General features: G+C 36.5%; 1 pseudogene; it reads left to right on the top strand.

The window, feature by feature from the left end:
• Positions 1–1,985: 1,985 nt before the first annotated feature.
• LOC134371256 (U2 spliceosomal RNA) lies at positions 1,986–2,097 on the top strand (annotated as a pseudogene).
• Positions 2,098–11,594: the final 9,497 nt, after the last annotated feature.

Genomic DNA, 11,594 nt, shown 5'->3' with positions numbered 1-11,594 from the left:
AACAAAACAAAAGACAAAAAAACCCAGAGGCTAGGCTCTGCTGAACTAGTTTCTCCTGAGGGTAGACCTTGTTAGGAAGAGCAGAGCACTCTGGCATTTTAAAAAAATGTTTATTTTCTCCCTCCTCTTGCCAGAAGCATGAAGAAATTTTTCTCCAGTATTTACTGTGAGAACCTGAGGCAAAACTCACAAAATCGTGGGACCTCCCTATTACTGGGTTCCACTGGAGTTTTTAACTCTGACTTATCCACATGCCTCTGGCAGTTCATCAGTTGCAGTTCATCAGTTACAGTTCAGGTTTTCCTACCCCAGCACAGGCTTCCATGGAAGTTTCTGCTCCAGTATGTTGTGATTCTCTGTCTCTCCGATTTTGGAGGCAGCAGCTTGCCCTGTGACTTCGCTTCTCCCATGTATCTAAGAGAGTTCTTGATTTTTCAGTGTGTTCAGCTTTTTACTTGTTAGAACAGAGTGGCAGCTTCCAAGCTCCTTACATGAAGAACTGGAAACCTGATTACGTTACTTTTTAACTGGGAGAATAAGTGACTGAAGAATTGTCATCAAGGATTTAATTAAATTATGAGTCAAAACCAACCAATCAATTAAATTACCAATGAGGGAAATTCTATCTTGGATGCATCTAAGCAGTTAGGACTGGTGAAAGAAAGATCAGCTATGCACTGCCACAACACTTCTCTTGGTGCTACTGAAAACCACTTCTCTCGGCCTGATCTATTCCAGGTATAGTTGTGCAAAGGCTGTGTATGTCTAGCAATTGCCATCTGGATTAAAGGGGGCTGGACGTCAGCTGAAATCCTCATTTGCAGATACACACATATTCGAACTGGAGTAAAATAAACACATGTCATCAGGATGTTTGATTGGAGATTTCATTTTGCAAGTAGACATAGCTTTAACATTGATAGTTCCAACTCTAAATGAATGCTGCTTCTGGCTCTAGCTACAGTGTTCATGTGGACATGGATAAAGAATAAATCAGCTATTCATTTCTGTTAATACTCCATATCGATTTAGTTAATAATATTAGTGGAATGTTTGAATTCTTGAATATGTATTTTGAATGTAACTATTTAGCTTTGAGGTTACATTTTTCCAGTCAGAGAGTCTATCTGACAAATATTAGAAACTTGAGTATGATATTCTAATATTAGATGTTAACTACAAATGACTATTCTTCTTTAGCAATTAATAGATATATATTTTCTCTTTACCGTTGTTTCAACTATGCAGATAACACATGGATATATTTTTCATTAAAAAATTAACCAATTCAGAAATATGTAAAATAAAAGGTGGAAATCCTTTTTAATCCTGTCCTTTTCTACTTTCTTATTTCAGAGGAAATTAGTTTGTCTATAGTTTGGTGTGTATCCTTCTGGTTCTTTTCCTCTACCTTGCTATAAATTTATATATTAGCACACATACATATTTAAATCGATGAATTCATACTCAAGATATTATTCTGCAAACCTGAGGGTTTTTTGTTGTTGCTGTGTTTTCTCTTTCTACCTAGCATTACTTCGGATATTTTCCATGTCATTCTTAGGAATCTATATTCATAGCATGGGCATACTCATATACTGAAGCTGGTCTTTATCTTACAGCATGAGAAATACTTTTACTCCTTTGAATTTCTAAAACAAACATGATATAACACCTTTAGAAACATTTAAGATAAGAATGAAATATAATTCCATTTCAGAAGGAACTTCCAACATTACTTCATTTGTTTTTTTCTTTTCTTTTTTTTTGTTTTGATTCAAGTAATTTTCAGACCAAATGAATAATCTATATTTTGTATATGTTTAATAAAAAAATTTTACAAGAAAAACATTTAAAGGGCTCTTTTTTCTTACAAAGTATTATTTTATAATTCACTGCAGAAAGCTAAAAATTATAATCACCTATGAATTTGCTATTATGTCTGTGCTACGAATAGGAAAATTGTGTCTTAAAGTGGTATAGTGATTGCTTCTTGGCCTTTTGGCTAAAATCAAGTGTAGTAGTATCTGTTCTTACCAGTTTAAAGAAGTTTAGTAATTTGGTCAAAATTACACAAAAAGTAAAAGTAGAACCTGAAATTAAGGGCTCATATCTTGAAACTCCAAGACAGAATGCAAATTCTACTTTTTTCTCCTCCAACTTGCTGTGAACTTTTTTCTATATTTGATTTTTAAACATAGGCCTGGCTGGTGAGCTTCGGTGGTTAGAGCGCAGCTTTATAACTGCAAGGTCATGGGTTCAGATCCCCATACTGGCCAGCCCACCAAAAATATATATATTTATAAATATATGTATTTATATATATTATAATATATGTATTTATTTATATATATCTATAAATGTTAAAAGTGCCTTCTTTATATTCTAGCATTAGGTATTCTAACTCTTCTACTTCCAAAAATATTTAAAGTGGAATTTAGCAAGATTCTAAATATTCTAATTATGAAATGTATTGTGTTTGATGATATGACTTTTTTTCTGCAAATGCATTTATTTATCATGTAAGATTAGAAGATTTGAACTTAGACTATATGATTCAAAATGATTTGCTACATTAGCTAAATTGTGAAAATTTCCAGCAAAGCATCTGCTGGTTTTAGGTGATCAACATAGGTGTTTAATGGATTTCTGTTTCATTTTTCGATTGGTGGTTATATCCTTGGTTATAAGAATACTTAGAAATTGAGTGTTCTAGCAATTTACTGAAACCACGCAGTTCCCTGATTCTTAGCCATTGAAACCATGGCTTCAGGAAGGGCTTCTCTTATTTCGGTGATAAACGTGCTGAACAACATGCCTTCAGACTTTGCTAGAACTTGCCGTCAGTAGAAAGTCATCACTATAGACATGGTTATTAGTTAACATTAACTGAGTGCCAACGTTTTTGGTGTTATAAATACACAGAGGAAGGTGCTGTTTCTTCCAGAGGATTGGTTTTCTGTAAAGGTGAGAGAGAGGATTTGGTCTTGAATGTTCTTTTCCTGCTCAAAGGTGGGGAGAGGGGAATGTGCAGTCAATTTGGGTCTCATTCTACATATTGGAATGCTACTCTCACCTGTTTATTATATTTATTGCATATAAATGATATATGCAATAAAAAGAACAAATATAGGTATATTTACACACACATATATACACTTACGAAAAATACCTGTACATTTTATTTTATTAGAAAATTTTGAAAAATGCATTGCTTTTTGGCCTTAGGCAAGAAGTTACATCCCTCAAGTTATCCAAGTGGCTGTAGCTTCTATTTCCTTGGATGTAGTATTTTCATACTACAGGGATACTTCAAAAACTTTGTGGAAAAATGAAATTAAAAGATAACATGAATCTTTCCATGAACTTTTTGAAGTGTCTTTGTATTAATATATACAATGTGCTAGGAAAATTATGTAGAGGTATTTGTATATATAAATATATTTAGGGTCGAGCCCGTGGCGCACTTGGGAGAGTGCGGTGCTGGGAGCGCAGCGATGCTCCTGCCGCGGGTTCAGATCCTATATAGGACTGGCCGGTGCACTCACTGGCTGAGTACCGGTCACGAAAAAGACACACACACACACACACACACACACACAAATATATATATATATATATTTATACAAACTCAATATGTAGAATAGAGGGATCAAATTTTTTGTTTGGTTTTCTTTTTTGAACAACTAAGAGACAAAAGTTATCCAGCCTCCTGAAAGAGTGGAGGCTTTCTGAAAAATGGAGACTCTCCTAGAATATCTCTCCTACTACTAATCATAGTATCCATGTAAGATCCATAAAAGATCACTTTTTAGGTCCTTGTCATTTCATGTCTAACTATAGAGAAGTTTTAATTTTATTTTATGTAACTTACCTAAGAAGGAAACATTGATATTAGCTATTAATTTTACCAGAATGTGACCAGAAAGATATTCCTTAACATTTGAAATCAAAGTAACTTTCTGAAAGTGAAATTCGGGAAAAATCCGTGAGGTACGTCATCACACCCCTCATATCTGATAGTACATCTGGTAAAAAGTTTAGGAGACACCCAACTTCAGGGTGTGGATTTATTATGCTATGATCGTATTAGCATATAGGTATAAATCGTTGTATTATCCTCATTGTGAAGGAAGTATGTAAGTGGAAGGGGCTTGAAGAGGGTGGAGTCTTGAAACTGATAGCAGAAGGATAAGAGTTTGCCTAGAAAGTGTTAATTCTGTACTCCTATTATTATGTTTTTGTAAAAAAATTTTTTAAACGACCAGACTCCCTTTTTCAAACCAAGTTTGAGATAAAACTGGCAAAAGCAGAGGAGCTCTGGTTGAAATAGCACAGGTACCTGGCCTCCCCTGGGCCTCTCAGTTGGCCTGAGGAAACAGCAAAATCACAGGGTTCCCAGGAACTTAGTTTGAAAACCACCACTTTTATGGGCATAATCCTCCTGGCCCTGAGAGAAAAGGATTTTATTGGATAAGGATATGGGGATACCGGCGAGTTAATATTCTTGCTCTGATTCTGAGTGCCTTAATAATCTTTTGATGAGAATGTTGATTAGATTATTTTGGTTTGCTCTGAGTTTGTAGTTTCACTTTATCAATAAATTGACATTCTGGTTTTTTTTTTTTTTTTTTTTTAACATCAGTCTCATATGGATGGTTACCATGAGTTCATCTCCGAAAAGCCAATTACTCTTGTGCTTACTGCAGAATTAGAATTTTTAAAACCACAAAGAACAGAATAAAACAAAACCAGCCTTTGTTCTTGTAAGCTGAGGCTCCATTATAGCTGTAGGAACCTCACCAAAGTTGTGCCAATCTATGGTGCCCTGCTAACAATTAGCACTCCTTCATTGATTGAAATAAAGGTCCTGAGATAAGCCATAAGAGTAATATTTCATGGTCATTCCTGATGTTTCTTAGGTGTTCCATAAAAGGATTATTATCTTTAGTAGAACAAAACAGAAAAGTATTTCCCTAATCTGTTATCATTACTCATTTTTGAGAACTTGTTTTAAAATTACAAACCTATTAGTTCTACCTAACTATTGTTTCTTAAAGGTCACACATTTATAAAGTATTCAGTTTTGTAAATCATCAATTTGTAAATTAGTGGTCATAACTGTTAACTTTTAGTAACAAAATGGAGTAAAGATGCCAGAAATGAGCTATTTTTCTATTCTCTAAGAAACACCATTCTTTTATACTGGCTGCCTTGAGTCTGTAAAAATACTCAAGTTAGGATTGTTTATTAATGTATAGTCTTGGATCCCTGAACTGTGAAATAAATTACTTTTTTTCTTTGTTATCCTTCAATCAGAAATTTGGCTTTTCTACTATTTATCATAGCTTCTCAGTTGTGTTTTCTTTCATTCCAATTTGTTGTACTTTATTCTAGACAGTTGCATGTGTAAAAATAAAATAAAAGTAAACAGTCAAGAAAGTTCACATTAAAAATATTCAGTTAAAATCTCTTAGTTTACATATATTTTAATTTTAAATCTTTTTTTTAGTGAGCTAATGACTAAATTATTTAAAAGTTCAAAAAATGACATTTATTATACAGGAAAATCCATTTCTACATCTTTTTTTTTAATCTTTGTATTTGCTACTTTCCACGGAGACCTACTCTGTTACTAAGCGTAAGGACTAAATGTTGGTTTTGACGTAGTTAAATTAATGTTCATCCTCATCTTCATCCTCCTCCTCATCAAAGAACACAACCAGAGTCAAATAATCTGAATTCTTCCAGATCTACTGCTGATATGATATATGATATTGAACAAATACTATCCTTTTAGAGATTGATCCCCAAAGTGAGCATATTAAATGTCTCACTCTCCCCAGCATGATCCTGTGAGGCTAAACCAATACATGTAAAATAACTTTTTACAAAATATAATACCAGTGCAAGGTGGTATTATTACTGTTAAGGAGGCACTAGAATACAATGGTAATGTGTACACGCTTGGGAGCCAGACCTCCTTCGTTCAGATGGTGATTCTTACTAGATGTTTGACCTACGGCAAGCTACTCAGCTGTAGAACAAGGCCTTTCCCTAATGCTGTTGTGAGGGTTAAGTGAGATAATAATATAAAAGCTCTTAGAACAGGACCTGGGACATTCGAAGGCCTAGCACTTAAATAATATTTAAATATCTAATATAATATCAAATTTTGAATTACTCTGTCATGCTTGATTCAAAGCATTCAAAGATTGTTAAAAATTCAGGCTAGAGTTTTCTGGGTCAGATCACAAATGACCTTATGATAGAGATTTAGTCCCTTCAGAAAAAAGAGGTTATGAGGACACTGCCTAGGCTATAGAAAATCCCAACAAATATTCTCAATTTCCTTTTACGCAGTGGTGCCACGTTTCTGAATCTACAAGTTCACTGTTTTTAAAGGTATCACCCAGTTCTCCTTCTCCCAAGAGTGCTCCTAATAGGATCATTGTTTGATCAAAAGGAAATTCCCAAATCATGGCAGTCAAGACTGAACAGATTTCTTTATACTTGGTTTTGAATTTATGGGAAATGCTCTCCCCCACCCAACCCTGCATAATGTTTTCTATAAAGCCATGACCTCACTGGGGAAACCCTAACTGGAGATAATAGCATGATATATTAAGTGTTGTCAGTGTTCCATTTAATATTAAGCAGTTGCATAAGGGGCTTTTAAAATACCCAAGTTAAAAGTGATACATTAATATTGAGTACACTTCTACTGTAAAGTCTATTCTCCTACTGATTTCAAACAAACACCATTTAAAGTGCCAACCTACTATTATAAGAGTTTACTATTTTATTCTTGCTCCGAAATGGCATCAACAGCAATGGGGCGCTTTCAGGGGATTATTGAACAGAATTTTTGCAACAAAGGGACAAACTTGAGGAAATGCAAAATTATCCACTATAGGCATTGCAATGTTTTATCTCAGCACTCCTCAAATCTACACACCCCCTAATCAAACAAGCAGCTTTATGGCATGCGCAATCGCCATTGAAGTGTAACTGACTTTGTAGAACTGGCTTCCACAGGATTTCCTGTCCAAAAATCACCCTTTGGTCATCTGTAGCTATCTGTAGCTAAATGGTTGCAAGTCATGGAATAAGCAAGGTTTCCCCACCCTAATATTTTTGTTGGGTTTTTTTGTTTGTTTGTTTTTTAAAAGAGTCGAATTAACCAAACCATGTCGTGTGCAAATTCTCTCTGGACTTCTTTTATTCTCTTTCTTTTCATTGGGTAAGAAGGAAAACAAAACAAAAAACAAAACAGAACACCTCCCTCTGCAATGTCTATTTGTTCAAGGTGTCATTTCCCTGTGAGATTATTTACAGGTTTCTTGCTGTTTAGCTTTCCTTGCCTGGGAATGACTTACTGAAAGAAATCTGCTTGTTCAGGGCGAGCTTTTCTTTTAACCCCTTTTGCTCGCTCTTCCTTGGAGGCTAGCAAGGAGCGCGGCTCTGCAGTGTCTGGGAACCCACCTAGAGGGCCCCCTTGACGCCAGCACATCCCCTGTCAGGCAGCAGCCTCTGCAGCCAAGCCAGGCTGCTGCAGAGTTAATGTACAGTACCACGGAGCCTGCAAGTGTCCTGAGCTGCTCAGAGCTGGGGCGGCACAGCCCAGGGCAGACAAGGCGGCTGCGACGATTCCAAAGGTTCTGCTGGAAATTCGGAGCTGGGGGACTCCAGCAGGAGCCTGTTGCCATTGTGTTTTAAAAGCATGCAAGGTCTGTATAGCTTGGGCATGAGAATCTTTCAGATTTCAGAGCATCAGAATAAATGACACCTACTGGGGAACGGAATTTGGGGTAAAACAAAACAAAACAAAACAAAAGAGACAGCGAGAGAAGAGAAAAGAAAGAAAGCGGGAATGAAATTCTTAGACCACATCTGACTTGCAGCTGTAAAATTCATTTTCTTTCCCAGGTAAAATATGAAAAGCCCGCACATGGTTTTGATAACAACAAATTAAGGGGGATTCTGCAGTGAAAGGATCAATAGCTTAGTCATTTTACTTAAAGAAAGCAGACAGCCTTATTATGGGGTTAGGCAGCAGAAATGAATTTCATCACCACAGCACCTTCTGAAGTCATGATGGTAGCTAATGGTAATCTTGTCCTGCAAAGCAGAAATTACTCGTTGCCTTCCTACTTTTGCAATTGAAACCAGAAATTCTGAAATTTGAGAAAGAAGTTGGCTTTGGTTATACATGGTTTCTAGCCCCTCTGCCCAGTTCTTTGTCAGACACGTCTCAGACGGTAGCACTGCGTTAAAGTGACCACACATGAATATGTGCCTAAGAAAGAAGAAAAAGCAATATTCATTTCTAAAGGACAGCATGGCAAAGCGACCTGAAGTTTTCTATTTCCCTTCTAACACTTCTTTAACAAGGATAACAAGAAACTGTCTTTTGACTCCTTTTTACCCACATTCCAGAGTCCTTCCTGCGAGGATGCATTAATTTACATTCAAAGCAATTGGATTTTACCAGGACAATATTTGCCACCATTTAGGATTAGCAGATGAACTGGTTATTTTAGTGTGTTGACTAACTAGTGGAACCTAAATGGATGGACCCATGCCTGCAGTGCTTTGTGATGTTTCTTTCTTCAAATCCTGGAAGGGCTTCTGTTGTGGCTATTTGTTTTTTGGGGGCGGATTTTTTGGAATTCAATACTTGTTGCAATAATTGCCCATGATAGCTGCTCAAACAAGAGAGTGGGAATTCATCTGTGAAAATCAGTACATGTAACACAGGAGACAAGGAAAATATTAATGACAGAAGATCTGCGAACATGATGCACGTGAATAATTTTCCCTTTAGAAGGCATTCCTGGATATGGTGAGTAATCAATATCCCGTTCAGTTTGTAAAACTCAGAATTAAAAAATTCCATGACAGATACCAGGTGAGGATTGGTCTTGAACAAGAATATTGATAGCAAGTGAGAATGAAAAGTAAAACGTGTAAAACCAAACATTGTCTGAGAAAGTGATGGTTATGCAATAAAAAAATTTACTTGTTAATATAAAGCATCCCCAAATAAGAAGTCAAGTATGAGGACAAGAGGACATTTACAATTGTTAACATTTTGTGAGGAAAAACAAAACAACAAACTTTGAGAATGGCAACTATTTAGCTAATCTATAAAAGAAAAAGGGAGGTTTGGGTTTTGTTTTTGGCTTTTTTGTTTTCTTTTATTTGAAAATTCCCTGGGGAAGGGCACACATGAGTTTCTGATATCTAATGTCAATTTGTCTGAATTTCCAAAAGAAGGTTAAGGGAAACCTAGAATGTTGATTCAATTTAAAAGTAATACTAAATTGTGTTGGTGCTTTACACTTAAGAACATTTTAGCTGTTCAAGAAATATTTCTACCAGAATGAACCAATAGAATTCTAACACATGAATCATGAAGTATTCAGACTCGTAGAACTTGCTTCATGCCTTGATATTTGGTAATGTATTAAGGTTCGAAGCAATGTTTAAGGTCCCTGAACACGCGATAACATGTACCATTTCTTGTTGGAGTTTGTAACTAAATGTGTATCGGAACAAATTGCTGAGGGTAATATAAAGGCAAAGGTCATTATTTTAAAATTGCTTGTTTTTACTATACCTTTAGAGTCAACTTGATTCAATCTCTGCTAGCAGAAACTTTAAGAATGCACAATAAAGGCAAATTTTTAGTCTGTGTCTGCTAACATGGGTTGTTTCGGATACTGCAATGTGTCTGATTTTCAAAGTATATTTCCTAGGTAAATTTTTTGGCCGGACTCAGGATAAGTAATAGATATTCAAATACAGGTTACTGAGGGTTTCCCAGCTGCTTTTATTACAGTGTCTCAAATGAAGCTTTCTGATAGCTTAAGTTACCACCAAAATCACCTGCTCGTTTGTTATAGAGATTTTGGCTTTCAGCTAAAAATCCATTGCAGAGAAAGGTGGGAGACATTCTCTGTCACTCTAGGCAAAGTGCTCATTTTCTATCAGGATTAGATACATCCAGAACTGAAGCTATGGCGTATCTTCCTTCTCTGCTGACCAGAGCCACTTTCCCAGTCTCTAATGTGCTTGGGAGGGAGTCTGGGTGACATGATTGCAAACATCAGTGGCCCACTTCCAACTGCATCACCAGAGTTCCCCACTCAGTGGGAGCCTTGGTGCCATCACCTTGCTTGTCCTGTTGGTGAGGGTCAGGCATTAGCAATAAGGTCCTTGTCATTCTTACAGACACATTCAGTCAATAGCCTTTAATTCTTAGATTAAAAGATCCTGGAAACAGTCCCTGGCACACAGTAGGCATTTGCCAAATATTTTTTTTTTCTCTTCTATTCTTTATGCCTTTCTTTAAGTTTAATTTTATATCTCTTAAGATTTGTGTAGGGGAAAAAATGCCATTCTCTTTTCTAGAAAGTGTACCTTGCTGTAAAGCAACAGTTTTTGTTCTACTTGAGTCCTGTTGTTTGAGTTCATTTGTTTATGTTGCAATAAGCAGGATGCTTGTACTCTCTGAATGCCTGATATTATACCCACCTTTTATTTGGTTGCTAACCTCACCTCTACTTTTGACTGAAAAGAAACGAGCTACTCAATTCTGTAGTTTTGGAAAAGACTGCAAATTTGCTTATTCATGCTCCTCTAGATCTGTAATACATATGTTTGAAAGCTGTATAGAGAAGTTGAGAGTCCCGGTGGCTTTCTTTTGTGCCTGGAGCTAGGGAACCCTTCATCCATTTCACTGCATGGTGTGCCAATTTGCTGTTGTTGTGGCCAAACTGAGCCAATGTGGAGTGTGTGTGCTCTGTATATGTATTCTTCCCTGGGTCCCTTAGAAGGATTCATTAATAAGACATTGGACTCAAAGCAAGAAGGTGGTGATTTTTTCCAGGTGACCCAAATAGTATTGTCCTTGGTTCTCAACTTCCCCAATTGTTGTTGTTTTCACCTTATTTCATCTCACCTTTCAATACTGCAGTAAGAGATTCTAGTGTTTGTTTCCCTTTGTCCTACTGTAAGAGTCCCTGCTGGATCAGATTCCATGCTCATGATTTATTGCACTAAGAAAAAAGGGTTTGCCAAGTTGTTCTCCTGTTCATGTCCAAAGACTCCCCCTTTCCTCACTTCCACATGCAGGTCTTTTTCTTCATGAAAGCGCAGGTGGAAAGTTGGCAACAGACCAATGCCAGGGAATAATAAACAATTTAAAGGAGATACGTGCTTTGATTTCATGAGCTTTAGCTCATCTCTGCAAAGGTTCTAAACCCTTTGGCAAGGCAAGATGTAGAAGTGCATGCTCTGGCCCTCTTTCTCTTTTGCTTTTTGAGAAGCAAGAAGGAAAGAAAATTGAGATACAGAAGGTCGGGAGAAGTTCTCAAAAGTTCATCGGAGGTAGTGATTCAAACAGAAGCCTATGCACACAGTTCCCTCTTAGAATCTCATCGTCTTGCCCTCGGGCTGGTGTGTTGATACTTGAGCAGTAGTATTACGCATTCAGGGTTTGTTGGTTACAAGTTAAAGTTAATAAGTGGTCCTATTACTTGGCTTAATAGAACACTACTCTTTGAGTGCTAAAATAGTGGTATAAAGAA

This window comes from Cynocephalus volans, chromosome 2 (genome assembly GCF_027409185.1).
Source record: "Cynocephalus volans isolate mCynVol1 chromosome 2, mCynVol1.pri, whole genome shotgun sequence".
Taxonomy (NCBI): domain Eukaryota; kingdom Metazoa; phylum Chordata; class Mammalia; order Dermoptera; family Cynocephalidae; genus Cynocephalus; species Cynocephalus volans.
The sequence above is the reverse complement of the archived record's forward strand: the minus strand, read 5'-3'. Positions and strand labels throughout refer to the sequence as shown.